The sequence below is a fragment of the Scomber japonicus genome, chromosome 2, assembly GCF_027409825.1.
Source record: "Scomber japonicus isolate fScoJap1 chromosome 2, fScoJap1.pri, whole genome shotgun sequence".
NCBI classification, from domain to species: Eukaryota; Metazoa; Chordata; class Actinopteri; order Scombriformes; family Scombridae; genus Scomber; species Scomber japonicus.
The window spans coordinates 8,569,581-8,594,260 of NC_070579.1; positions in this window are offsets into that span (position 1 = coordinate 8,569,581).

The following is a 24,680-nucleotide window of genomic DNA, read 5'->3' on the forward strand; positions in this document are numbered from 1 at the left end:
GTTAAATAACTGTTTGTCCTTGGTCACACGTTGAGGATTCATCGAGTGCAGGTTTCAGAATAAACTAGTGTCAAGTGTCTGCTTCCTTACTCCTTAATCTGAAAACTTCAAAGTGTGTACAAAACTCTTACTTTGAAGTTTTGTAAAGTCATACTTCAAAGTATGAGTTTGTGGCTTGGAGTCGGTGTGCAGGTCTCACTCCTGTCATTGCTGCCTTCCACCTACACACACTGTAATATGTGTATAATGACATTACATGGTCTGTCTAAGGAAGCTAATGGCAGATAAAATCACTTATTGGCCCTTTAAGCTGTGTTTGAAATCACTCCCTTGGAAAAAAAGTAATTCAGCACTACTGATATAATAAACTGTAGATAGTAACATTAGTAGTAAAAGTAACTGATTAAATATTGAGTATTGTTGCATTTTGTCTGAGCGTTTCTATTTTAATGGGCGCAGCTTCTCCAGTTATTACGGTAAAAGTGTAGCAGCCCTTCAGACACTTACGGACCACGTGACGCTAATCAGCCAATCAAATCCATGCATTCATACACATGGAGAAACTCGACTATCAGTGAGATACACAGACGGAGAAAAGAGGATAAAAACAGAGAGGTGGCAGATAAAAGGTAAAACTCAACACTTTATTTAAGAAGCACAATCAAAAACTTTCTGTAATGCACTTTAATTTAATGCCATCTTTAATTGATATAGGAAATAGATTTATATAACAAGATATTTAACATATGCCTTATTTTTTTTTTAATTAATTAATTCTACTGTATTTATTTGACCGTCTACAGTCTACATACTAGACACAGATACTGATGTAACTACGATGCTACTTCAAGGTACTGAAAAATAACACGGACATTATGATGTTCCTTCCTTCCTTCCTTCTTTCCTTCCTTTCTGTCTTCTTTTCCTTCCTTCTTTCCTTCCTTTCTGTCTTCTTTTCCTTCCTTCCTTCCTTCTTTTCCTTCCTTCCTTCATTCTTTCCTTCCTTTCTGTCTTCTTTTCCTTCCTTCCTTCCTTCTTTCCTTCTTTTCTGTCTTCTTTTCCTTCCTTCCTTCCTTCTTTCCTTCCTTCCTTTCTGTGTTCTTTCCCTTCCTTCCTTCCTTCCTTCCTTCCTTCCTTCCTTCCTTCCTTCCTGTCTTCTTTTTCTTCCTTCTTTCCTTCCTTCCTATCTTATTTTCCTTCCTTCATTCCTTCCTTCCTGTCTTCTTTTTCTTCCTTCCTTCATTCCTTCCTGTCTGCTTTTTCTTCCTTCTTTCCTTCCTTCCTATCTTATTTTCCTTCCTTCCTTCTTTTTAATGATCCGGCCCACGTGAGATTAAATTGGGCATTATGTGGCCCTTGAATGAAAATGAGTTTGACACCCATGCTCTAGTCTAGACCTTCACTTGAGGACATTTTCACTAATTCTCAGATCTCAGTGAATCTTAATTGAATAGCCCTGATACATAGTGAGGTTTAATCATTGTTCTTTTGTGTCATGACTTGTGGAGGTTGAATATAATGCATTAAATAGTAAATATGTACTGATGATGTCACACACAACCAGGTGTATTCACTAATGTACTGTAGGCGATTGGGACAATGTATAAGATTATCACAGAGACTATTTTGGAGACATGACATAATTCCTGTTACACTGTGGCCCCACTTAACTTCCTTAAAGGCAAATTGAGAACACCTGTGAGCTGATGCAGGGCTTCTTGAGTTGAAGAGGAACCGTATTCTCTTTTAAATTCATTCCCCCAAAATCAAAACCCTTCCTGACGTGACTCTAATGCAAAAGTTCCTCTTTGTGTTTTTGTCCTTTTAACTGCAGCAACGTGAGGAAAAACATAAGGAGGGGAATTTCATATAAAAACATCTTTAACCCTCCTGTTGTCCTCGTGTCAAGGAAGGAAGGGAGGAAGGAAGGGATGGAGGGAGGAAGGAAGGAAAGGAGGAAGGGAGGAGGAAGGAAGGGAGGAAGGAAGGAAGGGATGAAGAAGGAAGGGACGGAGGAAGGAAGGAAGGGATGAAGAAGGAAGGAAGGAAGGAAGGGACGGAGGGAGGAAGGAAGGAAAGGAGGAAGGGAGGAGGAAGGAAGAAAGGGATGAAGGAAGGAAGGAAGGAAGGAAGGGATGAAGAAGGAAGGAAGGAAGGGATGGAGGGAGGAAGGAAGGAAAGGAGGAAGGAAGGAAGGAAGGAAGGAAGGAAGGAAGGAAGGAAGGAAGGAAGGAAGGAAGGAAAGGACAGATGCAGGGCTTCTTAAGCTGAAGAGGAACCGTATTCTTTTTAAATTCATTCCTCCCAAAATCAAAACTCTTCCTGTCTATTATCATAACAGCTGAAATGAGACTCAGCCTTAATAAAGACTTCTCCTGTGCTCAGAAAGGCCAAGAGCAGATGTCATCAGGATTTAAATCCCTCGGTGATCAATTGCAACCTTGAAATGAACGAATGCTTCTTTCATTTCAACGAGGGGTCGATGCCAACATTTTTTGCACAACTCAAAGACAATTAACGGTGGGAAGTAAATAGGAAGTACCTGCAGCGGATTCATCAACTAACATGAATGAGTTCTCTCTCCTCCTCCTCCTCCTCCTCCTCCTCTTCCTCCTCCTCCTCCTCCTCCGGCACTTTTTAAAGCTGTTAATAGCTGCAATATTTAGTTAATTAAACACCAGTTTGGCACAAAGGATTACTAGAACATCTTTATAATAACATTTGTAGACTCACATAGAAGAATTAGAGCCTTTCGCTGTAAGCTATAGGTTCAAGTTTTTACTGCCACAAACTCAACAGACGTCTCACACACAGCGAGAACAGCTTCCAGCGGTCTGACGGGGCAACGTTAACTTTTTAACTTTTCAGCTATAAATGCATCTTTATTTGATGATGTAGAGCAGGGGTGTCAAACATGAGGCCCGTGGGCCTGAAGCGGCCCACCGAGAGGTCCACTCCAGCCCAGTTTCCTTCTTCCTCTTTTCCTTCCTTCCTTCCTTCCTTCCTTCCTTCCGTCTGTCCTTCCGTCTGTCCTTCCTACCTTTCTTCCTCCCTTCCTCCTTATCTTCTTTTCCTTCCTTCCTTCCTTCCTTCCGTCTGTCCTTCCTACCTTTCTTCCTTCCTTCCGTCCTCCCGGGTCATACTGACTCCGTCTGTTTTGACTGTTCCTTCTTTCCCCCTCTCTTCCTTCCATCTGTCCTTCTTTCCTCCCTCCCTCCTTGTCTCTTTCCTCCCCATTAGTTTCCTTCTTTCCTCTTGTCCTTTCTCTCTCCCTCCCTCCTACCTTTCTTCTTTCCTTTCCTCTTTTCCTTCCTTCCTTCTTTCCTTTCCTCCCTTCCTTCCTTCTGTCCTTCCTTCTTCCCCCCCTCCTTTCCTTCCTTCTGTCATTTCCTTCCTTCTTCCTCCCTCCCTCCCTCCCTCCCTCCCTCCTTTCCTTCTTTCTGTCCTTTCCTTCCTTCTTCCTCTCTCCCTCCTTTCCTTCTTCTCTTTCTCCCTCCCTCCTTTCTTCTTCCTTCCTTCTTTCTCCATTCCTTCCTCCATCATTTCCTTCCTTCTTCCTCTCTCCCTTCCTTCCTTGACTCGAGGACAACAACAGGAGGGTTAATAGATTCTCATGTCGGCAATATGACTCGTATCACTCTTCAATCTCACATGTGATTATAATTATGTAATCAAGTGTCCTCTCGTCTGGCTAGCATCCTTAACGAGCTCTCTCCATCCTTAATCAGCTAATTATGACGGTATTATAATCAGCGTGGCTGTGGCTTATTGCAGATGAGGCAGTAGATTAGCATGGTAAACAAAATGAGGTGCAGGAGGTTGTCAACGAGTCGACAAGTTCAAGGAAGAGCAAGAAAAAAAAAGGAGGGAGGAGGAGGATGAGGAGGAGGAGGAGGGAGAGAGACAGAGGAAGTTGGATATAAGGAGGGGGAAGGGATGAAGAAGGAAGGAAGGAAGGAAGGGACGGAGGGAGGAAGAAAGGAATGGAGGAAGGAAGGGACGGAGGGAGGAAGGAAGGGACGGAGGGAGGAAGGAAGGAAAGGAGGAAGGGAGGAGGAAGGAAGGAAAGGAGGAAGGGAGGAGGAAGGAAGGAAAGGAGGAAGGGAGGAGGAAGGGATGAAGAAGGAAGGAAGGGAGGAAGGAGGAAGGAAGGAAGGGATGAAGAAGGAAGGAAGGAAGGGACGGAGGGAGGAAGAAAGGAAAGGAGGAAGGGAGGAGGAAGGAAGGAAGGAAAGAAGGAACAAAATGAGGTGCAGGAGGTTGTCAACGAGTCGACAAGTTCAAGGAAGAGCAAAAAAAAAAGGAGGGAGGAGGAGGAGGGAGGAGAGACAGAGGAAGTTGGATATATGAGAGATGGTTTATCAACTGATTAATGCTGCGATGAGAAGTGGGAAGAGTCTGATTGGAGCTGATTGGAAAACATTGGTATTACCTTTTGAACACATGCAGCAGGTCTTCTTGTTTTAATGAAGGTAGGAAAGTAAATCAACCCTGTTTCTGTGTTGGAGGAAATCACTGGATGGGTTGTTGTGCTGGAGCCTCATATTCAGTCATATGTTTAAGATCCAGTACAGAAAGAGCTGTTGTCATAGCGTCTATAGTGTGATCCTCTTCCTTCTCTTCCTTCCATCTTATAAAAGCTGGTAATAATTAGTCAGTAAACTCAGCATCGTCTGACGCAGGCTGGAAACTCTGCACTTTTATTTACAGTTAAAAACATTTCGCCGTGTGTTTTATAGCTTCTGTCAAATTAACGGAGCTGCGGTGGCTTCCTGTCTAAGCTTTCAAAATAAAACCTTTGTTATTGTGCTCTTCTTATTATCATTAGCAAACAAAGTTGGGGCTGTAAATTATGGGAGATTCCCGGGAGAAACAGGAAGTGTTGGCAGCTCTGATATTCCTAATCTTCACTCATCATGACAGTAAAATAGTCCATCCTGAGTCAATCTACTGCAGTAGAGTAGTAGTTCCTCTCTCAACTTAGAAGAAGATGTTGTGAACAGCTGATTATGCATGAAAAGAAATACCGCCATATACCGTGAAACCGCTTTTATTTTGAAAAATATTGTGATATACCTTTTTGGTCATACCGCCCAACACTAGCTGGCCTGCTCAGTCTCTCTCCCTCTCTCTCTTCCATCATGCAGCAACACTCTTTTTTCTTTGTTTGCATCATTTATTAGTTATTTTCTAGCATACAACATTTTCCCACACATCCATGCTCCTCCACACACCATGCTCCTCCACACATCCATGCTCCTCCACACACCATGCTCCTCCACACACCGTGCTCCTTCATTCTGCTGATTCAACATGTAGTTTAAAAAGGTACTTTACATGGACTCGATTCCTGACGCTCAATTCACTTATGAACATCTCAGTCATTGCACGGATTGACATGCATGTGTAAGGACAGATGGAAAGAAGGAAAGATGAAAGGAAGGAAGGACAGAAGGAAGGAAGGAAGGAAGGAAGGAAGGAAGGAAGGAACAAACAAACAATCAAAACAGACGGAGTCAATTTGACCCGGGAGGACGACACAAAGGTTAATTGCAGCTTTACTTTGTAGGTTTTGTATTTCCTATACTGACAATGTGCTGAAGTGTGAAACTACAAACCCCAGAGGTCTTTGCTGTGTTTAGCATTTTAGGATTTCCTTCACCGAGCGGTTGTGAATGTTGTGAATGTTGTATTTTCTGATATTTTTGTTGATGTTTGTAGAAATTCCCTGGTGGAAAATGCAATAATGGAAGATTGTACTGAATGCTGATGCTTCTCTGGTTTGAATGTCTCATATTGGACATGCAGCCTGCAAGATGCAACTTCTTCTTTTTTTTTTTTTTTTTTTTTAGATATAAACATATTTAAAAATGCATGAAGTGACACTAACTTTTTCCAGATCCAAGCGGGTTGACTGATGGAAGATCTCAACTGTCAGCTATCCCAAAAACCCACCAGCACACACTATCAGCCGACACTGACCCCGACTTTATTGCTTACTGTAAGGAGGAAAAAGCATCACATGGCTGAAATGGATTTGTCTGAGAGATAAATGAGCTGGTGGCAGTGTCTTTATACACTCGGCTTCCACCAGGTTGTAAACATTTCATTGTGTCGCCCAACAGAGAAGAAACAGGAAGAAGAATTCAGCAGAGCACCAATAATGTTTTGTGGTGGTTGTCATCAAGTCCATAAAAGTGTTTGTCTTGGTCACTTTCATTTCTTCTCCTGTGAAGTCTCACTTTATATAAACGCTACATAAAAAACTTAAAGGATAAATATTTTTCTTATTGTCAACAAATCTCATGCACAGACCCCTTAATCTTTGTGTCAGCCACCCGGGTCAAATTGACCCTGTCTGTTCTTTCCTCCCTTCCTACTGCCTTCCTTCCTTCTTCCCTCCCTCCCTCCCTTCCTCTCTTCCTTCCTCTTTTCCTTTCTCCCTCCCTCCCTTCCTTCTTTCCTTTCCTCCCTTCCTTCCTTCCTTCCCTCCGTCCTTCATCCCTGCCTCCTTTCCGTCAATCCTTCCTCCCTTCCTTCTTTCCTCCTTCCCTCCTTCTCTTTTTTTCTTCCCCTCTACCATCCTCTTTTCTTTTCTCCTTCCCTCCCTCCCTCCCTCCCTCCCTCCCTCCCTCCCTTCTTCCTTTTCCTCCCTTCCTTCCCTTCCTTCCTACCTCCTTTCCCTCCTTCCTTTCTACCTCCTTTCCTTCCTTCCTCCTTCCTTTCCTTCTTTCCTCCCTACTTTCCTTCCTTCTTCCTCCCTCCCTCCCTTCCATCCTTCCTCCCTACTTTCTTTCCTTCTCCCTTCCTTCCTTGACTCGAGGACAACAGGACGGTTAAAGTACAATTTTGAGGTACTTTTTTCATTTTGCTGTATTTTAGAGGCCAACATTTTCTTTTTTTGACTCAACAAAATATATATATAATGACTTTTGGCATTAGCTTCCTCACAGATGGTGCTTTGCTTTATGTTAACTCTACACTATATAATGTAGTTCTGTTCTTACTTAATGAATCAATAAATCATCACTTTGCAAGGAGCCTTTTTCCATAATGAGTACTTCGGATACTTTAAGCACTTTTTCCCCGCTGTTACTTACACATTTTTTCTAAATGCAGGACTTTTATTGCTGTTTCTGCAAAAGTAGACCAGAGTCATTATTACACTACTGGAAATGTGTCTATATCCAGCTTAATGTACCTATACTGGATACGCCGTTTTACTCGTAAAAGTCCCTCCAATGTGTCTCCACGGTCATATTTTCACTGAAATAATATTCCATGACCTGTAATGTCACCAGGCAATGGGTAAAGCTCCAGCCAGGGAGCAGAGGGACTTTTACTGCTTAGCAACAAGCTTTGTTCATACAGAGAAGTCAGAAATATCTCACAGAATCACCAGAGCCTTAAAAACATTTTCCTCAGTGTCACGACTTTCCTTTCGATGTATAGCTTTGGTGCCCCGCGTTCGCTCAGAGTGAGGTCTCTGCTGCATGAAGCATATCAGACAAAAAAAAAAAAAAACCCTGAACCTTTATATCAGTAAAAAAACCAACAGGCTTTCATGGCAGGGCCAAACACTCAGGATACTGCCAGGCTGATGACATGTCCAACACTGGCAGCCATACGGTATTAAAAATTGATAGAGCCTGCCAGAGATGGAAAATAACAAAGGAAGGAGGGGAGGGGAGGGGAGGGGAGGTTGGTGGAAAACAAAGCAATAAGTGAGAAGTGGCGCAATACAGACAGGAAGGAGGGGACGTGAAAAGCTAAAGGGATAAACAAAGGGCAGAGGATCGAAGAGATGATGATTGGTGAGGAAGTTGTAGTATTTGGCGTGAAGCGGTGGCTGGATTATTGAGTTTTGTCACTCAGACTTGACCTGAGTGTCTAAACAACGATATGTGTATTTTTGTCTGTGACTGTGAAGGCGGCTTTCTTTCTCTCCACAGTAAAAAAACAACATGCGTGCATCATTAGTAACAGAGAGAGGTTTGAAGGGAGCAAAGAGAGCTGGATGATTCTTGTTGCTATGTGCGACTCAAAGACGCAAGCAGGTTAGTAACAGCCAGGTGGTTTGATAGTGAGAGGAAGGAAAAGGTTAACGGTGCTGGAAATAAAAAAAAATGGGCAAGAAAGAACAAGATGTCAACAACATGTGAATCAAGGGAGGATGAAGTCAGACAGCGGAAAGTGTTGTGTTCTCATCCAAGGTTCAGACAGATTAGGAGAGGAACACACACGTTTGTATCTCAAAAAGTAAAGTAATTTATAAGTACCTTTTTTTATTTATGAGCATGGAGAACACAATAGATAAAGCCCCCCCCCCCCCCATGGTTTCCGGTGGTACTGCTCCGTTTGGTCCGTATCCATAAGCTTTATGGAAACGTGCAGGAATACGGACGAAATGAACGCAGAGCACGGACAGAAGGCTCCGTCTGTATCCGTATTTAACGTTAAGCATAAATGGGCCTTAAGTGTTAATGGAGCCAAGTACACTGCAGTTTCAGTCACAGTATGAGGGCGTACAGTAAAAAGCCCTTAAAAGCAAGTCAAGTGATATTCTGGCAGGTGACAATCACGGTCAAATGTTACATAATGACATATAATTGCTCCGTTGGCTGTGTTAGAAATGAGACAACAACACCCGATTGAAATTATTGCATTATTATACAAGCAAGTATTTAAATTGTAACACATCTGAATTACCTTTAAAAACAAAGTTAGCAGTGAATACATTCTCTAGGCAGATTACGTCGGGTTAGATGGCAACATATCTTGGTACGTATCACAGGCAGTGGCGTGTACAGACTTCTTGAAGGGCAGGGGCGAAAAGAAAAAAAAGGGCACATACAGCACGTTATCGCCACTGAAGAGGGCACCCTAGCAGACGTTTTGGCTCCCAAGAGGGCACCCTAGCACACATTTTGGCTCCCAAGAGGGCACCTTAGCGCGCTTTTTGACTCCCAAGAGGGCACCTTTGCACGATTTTTTGGCTACCAAGAGGGCACCTTAGCACGCTTTTTGGCTCCCAAGAGGGCACCTTAGCACACATTTTGGCTCCCAAGAGGGCACCTTAGCACGTGTGTTGGCTCCCAAGAGGGCACCTTAGCACACATTTTGGCTCCCAAGAGGGCACCTTAGCACGCTTTTTGGCTCCCAAGAGGGCACCGTAGCACACATTTTGGCTCCCAAGAGGGCACCTTAGCACACATTTTGGCTCCCAAGAGGGCACCGTAGCACACATTTTGGCTCCCAAGAGGGCACCCTAGCACACGTTTTGGCTCCCAAGAGGGCACCCTAGCACACATTTTGGCTCCCAAGAGGGCACCGTAGCACACATTTTGGCTCCCAAGAGGGCACCGTAGCACACATTTTTGGCTCCCAAGAGGGCACCTTGGCACACATTTTGGCTCCCAAGAGGGCACCGTAGCACACATTATGGCTCCCAAGAGGGCACCTTAGCACACATTTTGGCTCCCAAGAGGGCACCTTAGCACACGTTTTGGCTCCCAAGAGGGCACCTTAGCACACATTTTGGCTCCCAAGAGGGCACCCTAGCACACATTTTGGCTCCCAAGAGGGCACCTTAGCACGCTTTTTGGCTCCCAAGAGGGCACCTTAGCACGCGTTTTGGCTCCCAAGAGGGCAACTTAGCACGCTTTTTGGCTCCCAAGAGGGCACCCTAGCACGCTTTTTGGCTCCCAAGAGGGCACCCTAGCACACATTTTGGCTCCCAAGAGGGCAACTTAGCACGCTTTTTGGCTCCCAAGAGGGCACCCTAGCACGCTTTTTGGCTCCCAAGAGGGCACCGTAGCACACATTTTGGCTCCCAAGAGGGCACCTTAGCACGCTTTTTGGCTCCCAAGAGGGCACCTTTAGCACGCGTTTTGGCTCCCAAGAGGGCAACTTAGCACGCTTTTTGGCTCCCAAGAGGGCACCCTAGCACGCTTTTTGGCTCCCAAGAGGGCACCCTAGCACGCTTTTTGGCTCCCAAGAGGTCACCTTAGCACGCTTTTTGGCTCCCAAGAGGGCACCGTAGCACACATTTTGGCTCCCAAGAGGGCACCTTAGCACATATTTTGGCTCCCAAGAGGGCACCTTAGCACGCTTTTTGGCTCCCAAGAGGGCACCTTAGCACATATTTTGGCTCCCAAGAGGGCACCTTAGCATGCGTTCTGGCTCCCAAGAGGGCACCTTAGCACGCGTTTTGGCTCCCAAGAGGGCACCCTAGCACACATTTTGGCTCCCAAGAGCGCACCTTAGCACACATTTTGGCTCCCAAGAGGGCACCTTAGCACACATTTTGGCTCCCAAGAAGGCACCCTAGCACACATTTTGGCTCCCAAGAGGGCACCTTTGCACGCTTTTTGGCTCCCAAGAGGGCACCTTAGCACACATTTTGGCTCCCAAGAGGGCACCGTAGCACACATTTTGGCTCCCAAGAGGGCACCTTAGCACACATTTTGGCTCCCAAGAGGGCACCTTAGCACACATTTTGGCTCCCAAGAGGGCACCATAGCACACATTTTGGCTCCCAAGAGGGCACCTTAGCACGCTTTTTGGCTCCCAAGAGGGCAACTTAGCACGCTTTTTGGCTTCCAAGAGGGCACCCTAGCACACATTTTGGCTCCCAAGAGGGCACCTTAGCACACGTTCTGGCTCCCAAGAGGGCACCTTAGCAGACATTTTGGCTCCCAAGAGGGCAGTTTAGTGTGTTTTGCCAACCAGGAGGGCATTTTAGCGCCCGTTTTCATAACAAATGGGCCACGAGGGGGGGCGACCATAGGTGAATGCTACTTTTTTTAATATAATATTTTCTTAAGTTATAGAATATAATAATATCTACAACAGGATTTATTATGATGACATTTTACTCTCAGCAATTAGAGGGTTATTTGTCTTCACTTAATAAAAACCTGTACTTATATATCACTAATAAGCATCTACAAACCTACTGTGTGAGTAAAGATGAAAATAATTATATCTGTACTGACAAATGTTATATTAGTGCTTTAATGAATTGCTGACAGGAATCACCAAATAAATGTAATTACGTATTTATTTCTGTCTGACTATCATTACAAATATAACCAAATGAACACCTGCAACATCGTATTTGAATCAAATTTTTAAAAAAATAAATCATTAGTGGCGACAGATTATATTCACACCTTTTAAATGTGATTCATATAATTGACTAAAAGTGTATTTGGATGATTGTGAACTGTTGTAATTTACCTCCCACAACCCCCCCCCCTCCCTCCCCCTTCACCTGTTTTTGAAACAGTTGCAAGCTCCAGTCCAAACAGAGCCAGTGTTGGCTGTATTGCCCATTAGTCTAGTCAGTCACAGTGTGTTGACTCATTGGCCGTAGCTTCCTGCCATGTTTGTCACGCCAGGACTGAGAGGACAAACAGTCTGTTGTTGGCTGATTGTTACTGTCACTGGCCGCTTCTTTGTGGTTTTAGTCGAAGGTCAGTGAACTGTCAGCGGGCGAGGAGGAGAACATGGATGAGGTAATCTCATGATGATGAGTCACATTTTGGGCACCCGGAGAACGTTGGTGTCGTTACATGTGTGTGTTGACGTGGCTTGCTGTAATCCCTCTGTGTCACACGATGTGAGGGCGAACTAGCATTTGGACAACTCATATTCACACCTGCAGCCCCTCAGCTTCCTCCTCTCTCACTTCCCTCCCTCTCTCTCTCACTCTCTCGCTGTAATCCTCCCTCTGCATCTCTCTTACAAACACACACACACACACACACACACACACACACACACACACACACACACACACACACACATATATACAGTCATACCTAAGCTATAGCAGTATGTCACATCCTCTGTTTGGATCTGTCTCACACACATTTAAACCCAGACAGGTCAGGCTATAATTTCACAAGTTGTGATTTAGTTTAGTTTAGTTTATTAGGATCCCTATTAGCGATTGTGTTACTCTTCCCGGGGTCCACAAAAGGAAAACAATACAGTTATAAAAACTAGGCTTTACACGATCAGGATTTTTGAGGCCGATCACCTATCTAATCACGTGAGGGAGCAATATGTGTATTTAAATAACTTGTTAATTTAATTTAATTCGTTTCGGTGTTCGTTTTTCTTTGTCCACGCTCCGTTTCTTAAACTCGGCATGCTCCTCCTCGTGTTCCCTATCCAGGTACCTGATTAAATTTGTGGTGTTGAAACATTTTGCAGATGCTTCCCCACGAGGTCCTTTAGTTTTGCACAGAGAGCTTGTGTTTGATCTGTCTCATTTACTTTTTGTTTGAATCCGACAGCTCATGATTCAAGATTCAAAAAACTTTATTGTCCATCACATCGTACAGTGCTGTTGGATTCAAACAAACATGTCGGAGTAAATGAGACAGATAAAACACAAGCCATCTGTAATCTATGCAACGGGAGCATCTGCAAAAAGTTTCAACATGACGTCATTGATCGGCTCAGTGAATTAAGACATTACAGCCGATCTCACTAATTGAATAAAATGCAAAATATTGGCCAATCCAATATAGCTGATCAGATCGGCGTAAAGCCTAATAAAAACCCACAAAATGACACAAAATACAACACAACAAAAAGATAAAGAAAATGAGAACATGCAAGAAAGTAACAATAAACGCATACTGAAGAAAATAACACACTAGAAAGAGGAAAAAGAAATAAAAACCACAAAAAGGAAAATAATGTCATCCCCTCAAAGAAAAGATAGGTCTATATCCATACTATATCTATCTATCTATCATCTATATCTCCATCAATACATGTGAGGATCTATACAATCACAAAAATGTACAATATGTGTATATGCAGTATATATCTATTGAGAATTCATGAAGTGGATTTTAAGCTGTATCGGCATCGTAAACCTTCCTTTACCACGTGTCTGGTAGTTATCAGTGTAATGAATTAACTGGTATAGACAGTTTGGCTTTTTGTTGATACAGATATTCCTAAAAAACTAAATTAGACTTCCTGATAGTCCTTGTTCTATAGGCCAAGATAAACATTTGTGCATAAAGTGTTGGTCTCTTTTTGTTTTTGCTGGTGCTCCAATATATGGCATGCAATTCTAATCATGATGCAGGACACAGCTGTACTTCTTCCATCATTTACGTCAATCATTGGCATGTACTGGGTCAAACTAGGCTTTGCCGTCATCGCACTGACACCGTCTCCTCTTGAGATAGCAGTAGGCAGTGAGTCTGCTCCTTTTAGGGAAAACAGGAAGCTCCCTGATAGTGTTGCTGTAGCAGTCGAGGTCAGATATGTGTTTTCCTGTCTTTCTGAACGGAGCACAGGTAGCTGTAGTCAGAGGTTGGATATGGTGAACCCTGTCAGATGGAGGACAAAGGTCCTGAGTTGCGTCTAGGCGATGTTCTTATCTGTGGTTCAACCTGTGGCGTTATCTGTGTGGTTTAAGACGATTCCCTGGAGGACCGAAACTCCCGAACAGAACGTGTACTGATTATTCATTCACTTCGCCTTGATGAAGCTAATAAACCTTTTCAATGCAAGACATCCTGGACTCCTGTGTACTCTCTCCACTGACGTATGGGGCTGCATATTTAAAAATCTACACGACTTTTAGACCCTCCATCAAGGGCTAACACATTAAGCACAGGTGTATTAAAGACTATGTAAAGCGAATTCAGACTTTTTCTTCTAAACACATTAAATAGGTCATAAATGTATTTCTAAAAAAAGGTGTAAAAAGCATTTCAACCATTTAGATTTGAATTGTGGAGCTAGGCTTCACAAACTGTGTTTCAAGATTTCTGTGTTCAGGATTTAGTGATTAGCATAAACCCGCCCCTGCTGCTGTAGAGGTATAAATACATTCAGCGCACACTACTACTACTACAGTCTACAGTTAGCCAGTTAGCAGCAGAAAGCTCTCAGATGTAGCGTCCATGTTTCTGGTAGAGGTGGTGACTTTGATTGACAGATGACACTTGGTAGGGGGGGGGCTTCAGCGGACTCGGCGGCCACGCCCACAGCGTTTGGGAGCAGAGAAAGAGGCTGATTTTTACACAACTTTGAAGCCTAATTTCATATATTTGGCGATTTTTTTAATCCTTCAAATTTGGCAGGGTGGTTAACAACACACTTTTCTGTGGTATGTCAAACTCAGAACACATATTTATTCTTACTTTACACAGACTTTAAAGAAATACTGAAAAGTTTGTAAATTGTACTTTTGCAGAGGAAAGCAGCTGAGGTTAGATTAGTGTAGCAGTTAAAATAGATGCAATGAAACCATGGCGAGAGTTTCCATAGAAACTTCTCAAATGACCCCTGCAGCACAATCCACTTGGCCATTGATTTGTTTTTCTTTTTGTTTTTTTCCATCTTCTCTCTCTTTTTTTTTTTGAATACTCAACAGATAGACTTTCAGTGGGTGTTTGTTCAAGAGAGTTAGATCCTTTTCAACAATATGTCTGTTCATTCATTAAATATTCACAAAACAAAGAATAATAATAAATATCGGTTGTTTGAGGTATCCTGTCGACAGTTTTACACACAGCTTTTTTCATAATGTGTGGTTGTATATTCCTTTGTGGGCAATAGGGGGGATTTTTTTATGTTGCTTCTATTAAGCCACTCTGGCAGTACGGCTGACTCTGCTGCTGCATGTCCAGTTTTATTAGTACAGTCTTGGAAACAAGAGAATTACAGCTGCCATGATAGCTTACTTTCAAGTATTTTGCTGTATAGCCTCTTGAGTGCAAGTGTACATTCCTTTTTAGATTGCTTTATAACAAGAATGTCATATTTCTACTGTTTACATTGTGATCATTGCAACAAAAAAAAGATAGGCTAATTGCTTCCACAGTTGTAAAATCCTATGACACAGTGTTATAAACTGCTTTACTGTGTTTTGGCATCTGATAAAACCATCAAATCCAAGAATCTGTGACTCAAACTGGACTGCCTGGATTATGTTTCATGTCTCGCCAGTATGTGAAAATCCCACTAACACAGACTCTTGATTTTTCCCTCAATGCATGGCAGGTCTGAATGCTTGCTAACGTGATCGTTGCCAACAGCATTATCTTTGCCACTTACCACTTCATGCATGTACAAAATTGAGTCAGCATATGCTCCATCGCCACACACACACACACACACACACACACACACACACACTCAAGAGCCCATGCATACACAAGCACACAGATACAAACAAAGGCTACTCAGCAAGACATGCGTTGACACTTCTCCCTAAGGGCCTAGCATGAACCGCACATTGCACACATCCATATAGACACAAATACATATATCACATTTACATTTAGCTGATTCTTTCATTTACAGTGACTTATAGTGAGAGCACACACACACACACACACACACACACACACACACACACACACACACACACACACACACACACACACACACACACACACACACACACACACACACTCTTATGGACACAGACACACTGAAAAAGACACACACATAAAACAAATGGCCTTGAGGTAAGCCTGCTTTTCCCTAGATGTCCTCCTCTGTTGCCCCGGGTGGCAAGTCAGTGAGCTGGCATTTCAGTGTGTGTGTGTGTGTGTGTGTGTGTGTGTGTGTGTGTGTGTGTGTGTCGATGTATCTTTATGTGATTTATGGAGAGATCGACCAATGACGCAAGTGGAAAAACGGAAATGCTGCGGAAGGAAGGAAGTGATATACAAGAATAGATCAGTTGGTTCATTGATACTTTTTTTTTTTTGGGGGGGGGGGTTATTTTTGGTGCTTTCATGGTACTATTTATGTGACGGTCAAAGGAAATTCTCTTACCTCCTGCACCACTATCTGCTGGCTGGCTGGCCTCAGTTGTTATATCAGAGTTTCTTGAAGCGTGATGCAGTGCGGCAGTAAAAAAAAAAATCTCAAACACAGAGGAGATTCAGCGATTAACAGTCCCTCGTCCCTCAGTAACTTGTGTTTGTTCCCTAGCGAGTCCGAGCTCAGCGGTGTTTACCCAGCGTGTCGTCAAGAACTCTGTGGCTCTGCAGAGCGAAAGGGCAGTCGTGTGATGCAACGTAATGCAATGATTTGTCATACAAGAAAAAAGGGGGCTATCATGCACTGCAATGCAACATAACATTATGCTGAAGTCAGGAGTAGTCATCAAACTAAAGTGGAAAATAACTGTTTGACCTGTCAGAGCCTGCAGCTATTTCCTAAATGCATGGCGAGTATCTGCTTCAGCACATCGAATCTGTTTAAATTCAAAAGCCAATAACAGGCCCAGGGAAAATGAGTTAGACTGTATTGGACTATCATTTTAGAGGAGTCACATTATAGTCTGTGCTAATCTAGTTTTAGCTAACACAAAGTATTGCGTTTTCTGTAAATAAAAACCAGCTGTCAATTAACAGACTTAACCTTATTTTGACCAACATGGATTTTTAATGAGATATTGATGCCATGCTTAGAGGACACACTCATGTTTAAAGGGCAGTGCACAGTTCATGAAGTCATGAAGCAAAGCAGTGTAAAAGGAAAAACACATTCAAACTCATTCATTTACTCTATAATGCAGGGGTGTCAAACTCATTTTCATTCAAGGGCCACATACAGACCAATATGATCTCATGTGGGCCGAATTATTAAAAAGATGGAACGAACAAGGGGAAGAAGGGAAGGAAAAGAAGACAGGAAGGAATGAAGGAAGGAAATAAGGATAAAAGAAAGAAAGAAAGGGATTAGGACTGAAAGAAGGAAGAAAGGACAGATGGAAGTAAGGAAGAAGGGAGAGAGGAAGGCAGGAAGACAGGAAGGAAAAGAAGACAGGAAAGAAAGATGGAAGGAACGATGGAAGGAAAGAAGGAAAAAAGAAATAAAGAAATGGAAGAAGGACGGAAGGAAGGAAGAAAAAGAAGACAGGAAGGAAAGATGGAAGGAAAGAAGGAAAAAAGAAAGAAAGAAAGGGAAGAAGGACAGAAGGAAGGAGAGATGGAAGGAGCGAAGGAAAGAAGACAGAAAGAAAGACATGAAGGAAGACAGAAAGAAAGACAGGAAGGAAGACAGGAAGGACACTGGGCTGGATCGGGTCCCTCAGCGGGCCGGTTCTGGCCCACAGACCGCATGTTTGACACCCCTGCTATAAGGCAATAAATACAATGTAAGCTATATGCACAGCTCTATGCTGTCTATAAACAGAGCAGATGTCTTGACTGCAGCATTACAGCATCATTTGTTTAGAATACCTTTGAAACACAAAGAGATGAAGTTAAAAGCTTAAAGTATAATTAACACAGAACACGTAGCAGGACTAATGTCACTACTGCACTTCAGTGATGTCGTGTTATAATCGTGATGAATCCATTAACTTGGAAAGCATGTGTGATTGCAGAGAACCGGGCAGGAATACATAGAAAGCAAAACTTCTTCTTCTCTGGTGCAGAGCTGTATATCTGTTTAACCCTCCTGTTGTCCTTGAGTCAAGGAAGGAAGGAAAGGAGGAAGGAAGCAAAGTAGGAAGGCTGGAAGGAAAGAATAAGGAAGGGAGGAAGGATGGGAGGAAGAATGAAGGAAGGAGGAAGGAAGGAAAGGAGGAAAGGAGGAAATGAAAGAAGATGGGAGGAAGAAAGGATAAGAGGAAGGGGGAAGGAAGGAAGGGAAGAAGGAAGGGAAGAAGGTGGGGGGGAGAAAGAAAGAAAGAAAGAGAAAGAAAAAAAGAAAGGGGGATGGAGGAAAGAAAGTAACAAAGAAAGAAAGAAGAAGGAAGGTAGGAGGAAGGAAGGGAAAGAGGAAGGGGGAAGGAAGGAAAGAAGGAAGGTGGGGGGGGGAAGGAAGAAAGAAAGAAAGAAATAAAGAGGGATGGTGGAAGGAAAGTAGGAAGAAAGAAAGAAAGAAGAAGGAAGGGAGGAAGAAGGAAGGAAAGAAAGGAGGAAGGTAGGAGGAAGAAAGTAAAAGAGGAAGGGGGAAGGAAGGAAAGGAGGAAGGTGGGGGGGAGGAAGGAAGGAAGTAAGGGGGGTGGAGGAAGGAAAGACAGAAGGGAGGAAAGAGAGAGGACGGAAAGAAAGACAGAAGGAGGGAGGGAGGAAGGACAGACAGAAGGAAGGAAGGGAGGAAAAAAGGAACAATCAAAACAGACGGGGTCAATTTGACCCGGGAGGACTTGTATCTCTCTGTCATGTGACTATCCTAACAGGACTATTGGATTAAAGCCTTTTATGGCAGCATGTCTCATATTTCAGCCCCCAACAAAACTTTTCTGTCAAGCCCCCCAAACTCACCCAAATCCAGTTTACTGACTCCTGAATTGAAATTGGAAAGGTATCCATGGCGATATTAAAGGTGCTATCTAGCTGAGTATATAATGTATCAATATATATTTATTTAAAAAAAAAAAAAAAGTTTGAAAAGGAAATTGAATCTTTCCTGTGTTGAATGCCAGAAGAGGTTAAATTAAATGTACTTCCATCAGGAATGTGTGGAGTATTAAATCCGCTCGGTAATGAGATACGGCAGCGAGCGAGTGAACTCAGCAGAAAGAGTTTCAAACCCAAGCTGACAGTGCAAGACTATAAACTGTGCTTTCATTTTAATATCATATCATATAGAAGTGTCAGTCTTGGCTGTCCTTCACAAAGATACTGGAGGGGATCTAATTGGACCTTTCAGTATCATATATCACATTAAACCCAGAGTGTGAAGAACTACTGGGGGTTAAAATTGGTCATGTGAGTCGGAGGAATTTATTTTACGTCTCTTTAACCCTCCTGTTGTCCTCGAGTCAAGGAAGGAAAGGGAGGAAGAAGGAAGGAGGGAAGGAAGGAAGGAAGGAAGGTTGGGAGAAAGAAGGAAGGAAAGGAGAGAGGAAAGGAGGGAGGAAGGAAGGAGGGAAGGAAGGAAGGGAAGAGGGAAAGAAGGATGGAGGGGAGGAAGAAACAAGGAAAGGAGGGAGGAAAGGAGGGAAGAAGGAAAGGAGAGAGGGAGGAAGGAGGGAAAGAAGGAAGAGAGGAAGGAAAGGAGTGAGGAAGGAAGGAAGGAAGGAAGAAAAGAAGGAAGGAAATGAGTGAGTAATGATGGATTGATGGAAGGGAGGAAGAAGGAAGGAAGGGAGGAAGAAGGTAGGAAAGGAGGGAGGAAGAAGGACAGAAAGGAGGAAGGAAGGAAGGAAGAAAAGGAGGAAGGAAAGGAGTGAGGAATGATGGATGGAAGGGAGGAAGAAGGAAGGAAGAAGAAAGAAAGAAAAGAGGAAGGAAGGAAGGAAGGGAAGAGGGATAGAAGGATGGAGGGGAGGAAGAAGCAAGGAAAGGAGGGAGGAAAGGAGGGAAGAAGGAAAGGAGAAAGGAAGGAAGAGAGGAACGAAAGAAGTGAGGAAGGAAGGAAGGAAGAAAAGAAGGAAGGAAATGAGTGAGTAATGATGGATGGATGGAAGGGAGGAAGAAGGAAGGAAGGGAGGAAGAAGGTAGGAAAGGAAGGGAGGAAGAAGGTAGGAAAGGAGGAAGGAAGGAAGGAAGAAAAGGAGGAAGGAAAGGAGTGAGGAATGATGGATGGAAGGGAGGAAGAAGGAAGGAAGAAGAAAGAAAGAAAAGGAGGGAGGAAGGAAGGAAAGGAGAGAGGAAGGAAGGGAGGACGGAGAAAAGGAACAGACAGGGTCAATTTGACCCGGGAGGACGACACAAAGGTTAAGAATACAGGGCAAAATAAGCAGTATGGTCCATAACAACAAACACCAACAGGGCATCATTTAATGTGTTGAGAGTAACAACTGTTGGCAGCAATGACCCCCCCCCCCTCCCCCGCCCCCCCCCGCCCCTCCCCCCTCCCATAATCACAGCAAACAGCTCTTTCCAGGGTGTAATAACTTCCCTATAATTATTATTGACACAAATGCACTAAGTGAAACAGTACTATGAAAGCATAACAATAAAGAAAAAAAAGGGTCCAAACAGGCTCATTGCTTATTGCTTATTAGCTGCTGCCATGGTTACCACAAGAAAGTTGCTATAGACACCGATAGTCACACTCATACAGTAGTTTCATGTGTTTCATTATTACAGGCTACGATATTACTAAGATGAAATAACTTTGTACAATAGTCTTCCATTTCAGATATTACCTGCAGCTCACACTCACTCATCAGCTGGTTTAACCTTCCTGTCGTCCTCCCGGGTCAAATTGACCCCGTCTGTTTTGACTGTTCCTTCTCTCCTCCCTTCCTTCCTTCCGTCTGTCCTTCCTCCCTTCCTCCTTCTCTCTTTCCTCCGTTCCTGCTTTCCTTCCTCCATCCCCCTTTCTTCCTTTCTTCTGTCCTTCCTTCCTTCTTCTCTCTTTCTTTCCTTCCCTCCTTCCTTCCTTCTTTCTTCTGTCCTTCTTTCCTTCCTTCCTCCTTTCCTCTTTTCCTTTCTCCTTTCCTCCCTCCTACCTTCCTTCCTTCCCTCCCTCTTTTCCTTCCTTCCTTTCCTCCCTCCCTCCCTCCCTTCCTTCCTTCCTTCCTTCTTTTCCTTTCCTTCCTTCTTTTCCTTTCCTCCCTTCTTTCCTTCCTCTCTCCTTCATCCTTCCTTCTTCCTTCCTCCCTTCCTTCCCTCCTCCCTCCTTTCCTTCCTTCCTTCCTTGACTCAAGGACAACAGGAGGGTTAACATGTCCTATTTATCTATTTGGAAACCTTCATTTTCATTTCATTTCAATTATATTGCTACAAACTCAAGGCTCAGATTGTAAAAAAAAAAAAAAAGAAAAAAAGAAAAAGAAAAATCACTTTAAGCAACATCTGACCCAGATTGCCACAGTGGCCATTTACATCTGAGCCGAGGTAAAGAAATGTCAGTATGAAGAAGAGAAAAATGAAGATTGCTCTATTTGTGATTGTGCCTGTGAAGTGTAATCATCTTTGCTTTTGTTGAACGTATTCAGTTCTCTCTCTTCCTTGCCTGCAGTGTGTCTATTATATAGAGCAAAATAACCACTCTGGGTCTGAAATACAATACCTTTTATTTCTACTTCCTTCCTAGCATCATGTGAACAGTTAATCCTGCATGGATCATGAATGCACACATCACCCCCGGTTTCACCCCGGGGCATTATTCTGATCCAGTTGTTGTGATGCATTCATGATGCTTCATTTGCATAATACTCATTTAGAAGGCTGATTGTTTGCTGATTGGCCAGAGCGCCCTTCTGCCTGTTTAATCATTCATCTGGATGACCTGCGCTTAATGGGGGTTGGGCCACCCAATGATATGCTTCGCTTCTTGTAATGGCAGGCACACCCGTTATCCAATCAGTGTACCGGTTGCGAGTCGGTTTTGCTAACTGGTGACATATGGTAGATGTGTTGCAATCATTAAAGCCGTCATCACTCAATATGAGCGATCTGTAACAGGAGACTAGAGAGTAGAGAGTAGAGACTAGAGAGTAGAGGGCAGCTGCAAGCTTTTTATCTTTTCTTTATGGCCTCCAAAAATCACTAGAAAGATACATGCTTTCATTCTTGTTTAACCCTCCTGTTGTCCTCGAGTTAAGGAAGGAAAAGAAGAAAGGATGGGAGGAAGAAGGAAGGACAGGAGGGAGGAAGGAAGGAAGGAAGGAAGGAAAGGAGGAAGGAAGGAAGGAAAGGAGGGAGGCAGGAAAGAAGGAAGGATGGGAGGAAGAAGGAAGGACAGGAGGAAGGGAGGAAGGAAGGAGGGAGGGAATGGAGGGAGGAAGGAAAGAAAAAAGAAGGAAAAGAAGAAAGGAATGAAGGGAGGAAGGAAGGAAAGGAGGGAGGAAGGAAGGGAGGAAGAAGGAAGGAAAGGAGGAAGGAAGGGAGGAAGAAGGAAGGAAAGGAGAGAGGGAGGGAGGAAGAAGCTACCTTTCTCCCTTTCCTCCATTCCTTCCTCCCTCCTTTCCTTCCTTCTTCCTCCCTCTTTTCCTTCCTCCCTCCTTTCCTTCCTCCTTTCTTTCCCTCCTTCCTTCCTCTTTTTCTTTCTCCATCCCTCCTTCCTTCCTTCTTTCCTCCCTCCCTCCTACCTTCCTTCCTTCCTTTCTTATTTCCTCCATCCTTCCTTCCTTATCTTTCCTTTCTCCCTTACTTCTCAGGCACATATTTTCTAAATCGGAAAAAACCTGGCACTTTGACAACTCAAATATAAAAAACAAACAAACGCCAACCCCCCCCCCCCAAACCCCCCATCCTTCTCATCTGAAGTCTTTGGGCTCCGTCGGTGTCCCTCGGTCCCGCAGAGAAGGTGCTGTGCTCTTGGCTATTGCACATGTTTGGTCAACTGATGCCTGTCCTTGCATTGTTGCCACTTCATTAAACTCTTTCACAGAAGCTCCCTAAAACACCCAGCAGGCATCTGATGACCCTGCTGTCCTGGCAACCGTGGCAACCGTGTGCACAAACCCACCGAGTCTAACTCCAGGCACCAACACCCAAAAACACAAAGATATACAACTGTGGATAAAAGTAAACATCTAAAAAAAAAAAGACTGTGGTCCCCCATCGGAGAACGAATATTGAATAATTTTTTTTTGTGTGTGTTATCCTTTGAGGTCAGGTGTTCTCTGCAGGGCTTTTTACAACAAGCTCGCCAAAACATTTATTTTTTTTTAGGAATGAAAATAGACCTGAACAAGACAGAGAGTATAAAACATTAACGAAATAGAATAAATGGAAGAAATTATGAGATGGGCTCAAGATTAACCTTTGTGTTGTCCTCCCGGGTCAAATTGACCCCGTCTGTTTTGACTGTTCCTTCTTTCCTCCCTTCCTTCCTTCTTCCCTCCTTCTCTCTTTCTTTCCTCCCTTCTTTCTTTCTTTCCTTCCTTCCTTCCTTCCTCTGTCCTTTTTTCCTTCCTTCCTCTTTTCCTTTCTCCCTCCTTCCCTCCTTCCTTCTTTCCTGATTTCCTCCATCCTTCCTTCCTTTCCTTTCTCCCTTACTTCTTTCCTTTCCTTCCTTCTTCCTTCCTCCTTTACTTCCTTCCTTCTTCCTCCCTTCCTCTTTTCTTTTCTCCCTCCCTCCCTCCCTCCCTCCCTCCCTCCTACCTTCCTTCGTTATTTCCTCCTTCCTTCCTTCCTTCCATCTGTCCTTCCTTCCTCCCTCCTTCTCTCCTTCTTTCCTTTCTTCCTCCGTCCTTTTTTCCTTCCTTCCTCTTTTCCTTTCTCCCTCCCTCCCTCCTTCTTTCCTCCCTCCCTCCTACCTTCCTTCCTTCCTTATTTCCTCCATCCTTCCTTCCTCTCCTTTCTCCCTTACTTCCTTCCTTCTTCCTACCTCCCTCCTTTCCTTCCTTCTTCCTCCCTTCATCTTGGGTAATGTGAGTGTGAGTAGTAGCGTTGCATCTTGGGTAATGTGAGTGTGAGTAGTCAGCTCTTGATGCATACTCTGCATTTCTGGAGAATCTAGTAAACCATCCAGGAACTTCTCACATACTCTAAATCACATACTACGCAGTTGAAACACACTACATACTTCACATGACGTCAGAGTTAGTACGAGTAGTAGGAAAGTATGTGGATTAGAACAGACCCTATGTTTCTTGAGTAGGGAGGGTGGGGTCTTCTGTCATGAGCTCATGTCCCACCTACTCCGCGCCGCTTGGGCTGCCATATGCTTTATGACTCTGTTTATGTTTTTGTTTGTTTTTCATACGCTGTGGTATTTATATTCTGGTCGCCCACCATATCCTGCCCCCCGCTGACACCTTGGCCTGTCATGTGGGGTTTCAATGCCAACTCCCACCCCAGGTGGCAGCCCTAATTGGCCTTGCAACCGTTTCATGGTGATTTATGGGGGGGGGGGACACAAAAAACATACAAGAGGAATAACAAAAAGGAAAGTTATTTATCTTTGTATTTTTGGCTTAATTAGTGATGACACAAGACAAAATGCTGTGCTAAGATATAAAATGATTTAATAGTTTATATTTGCAGGAATCCATTTTTACTTCATAGTTTCTCATTTTTATTAATGCACCCTTTTTGGCTCACTCTCCATTTATCCATGTCTCCACTCTTTATATTAAATTATATGTGTGTGTGTGTGTGTGTGTGTGTGTGTGTACTTTGTGTGCACACTAATTGGCATATATACTTTGATGGAAACTTCTATCCAAAGTGTTTGACAGTGAACGTGTGAGAGTAACCTTGATGCCATCAACGCTCAGGAAAATCCAACCCAACAGCTACTCTCTACTTTCAGAGACTAATTAATTGCATTTATGAGAGTTATTAAAACTAAGTCCATTTTTGGGGGGAGAATTTTTAGAGTCTGCTTTCCAACATTTTCGATCAGTTCCCAGCAGTCAAATTGCACAGTACTCATTATGCCTGCTTGGCAAACCTCCAGGATATGAATTTGGTGTGTGTGCATTAATAAATATGTGTGTGTGTGTGTGTGTGTGTGTGTGTGTGTGTGTGTGTGTGTGTGTTTGTCAGTCTATGCAGTTTTTTGATGAGTTTGAAGATTATTGTCATGCTTTCTTAGCTCCGCTCTCTAATATCTCATTTAGTTGTGGATTTTTTTATCCCTCCTGTTGTCCTCGAGTCAAGGAAGGGAGGAAGGAAAAGAGAAAGGAAGGAAGGAAGGAAGGAAGGAAGGAAGGAGGGAAGGAGGGACGGAAGGAAGGAGGGAAGGGAGGGAGGAAGAAGGAAGGAAAGGAGGGAGGAAGGAAGGAAAGGAGGAAGGACGGGAGGAAGAAGGAAGGAGGGAGGAAG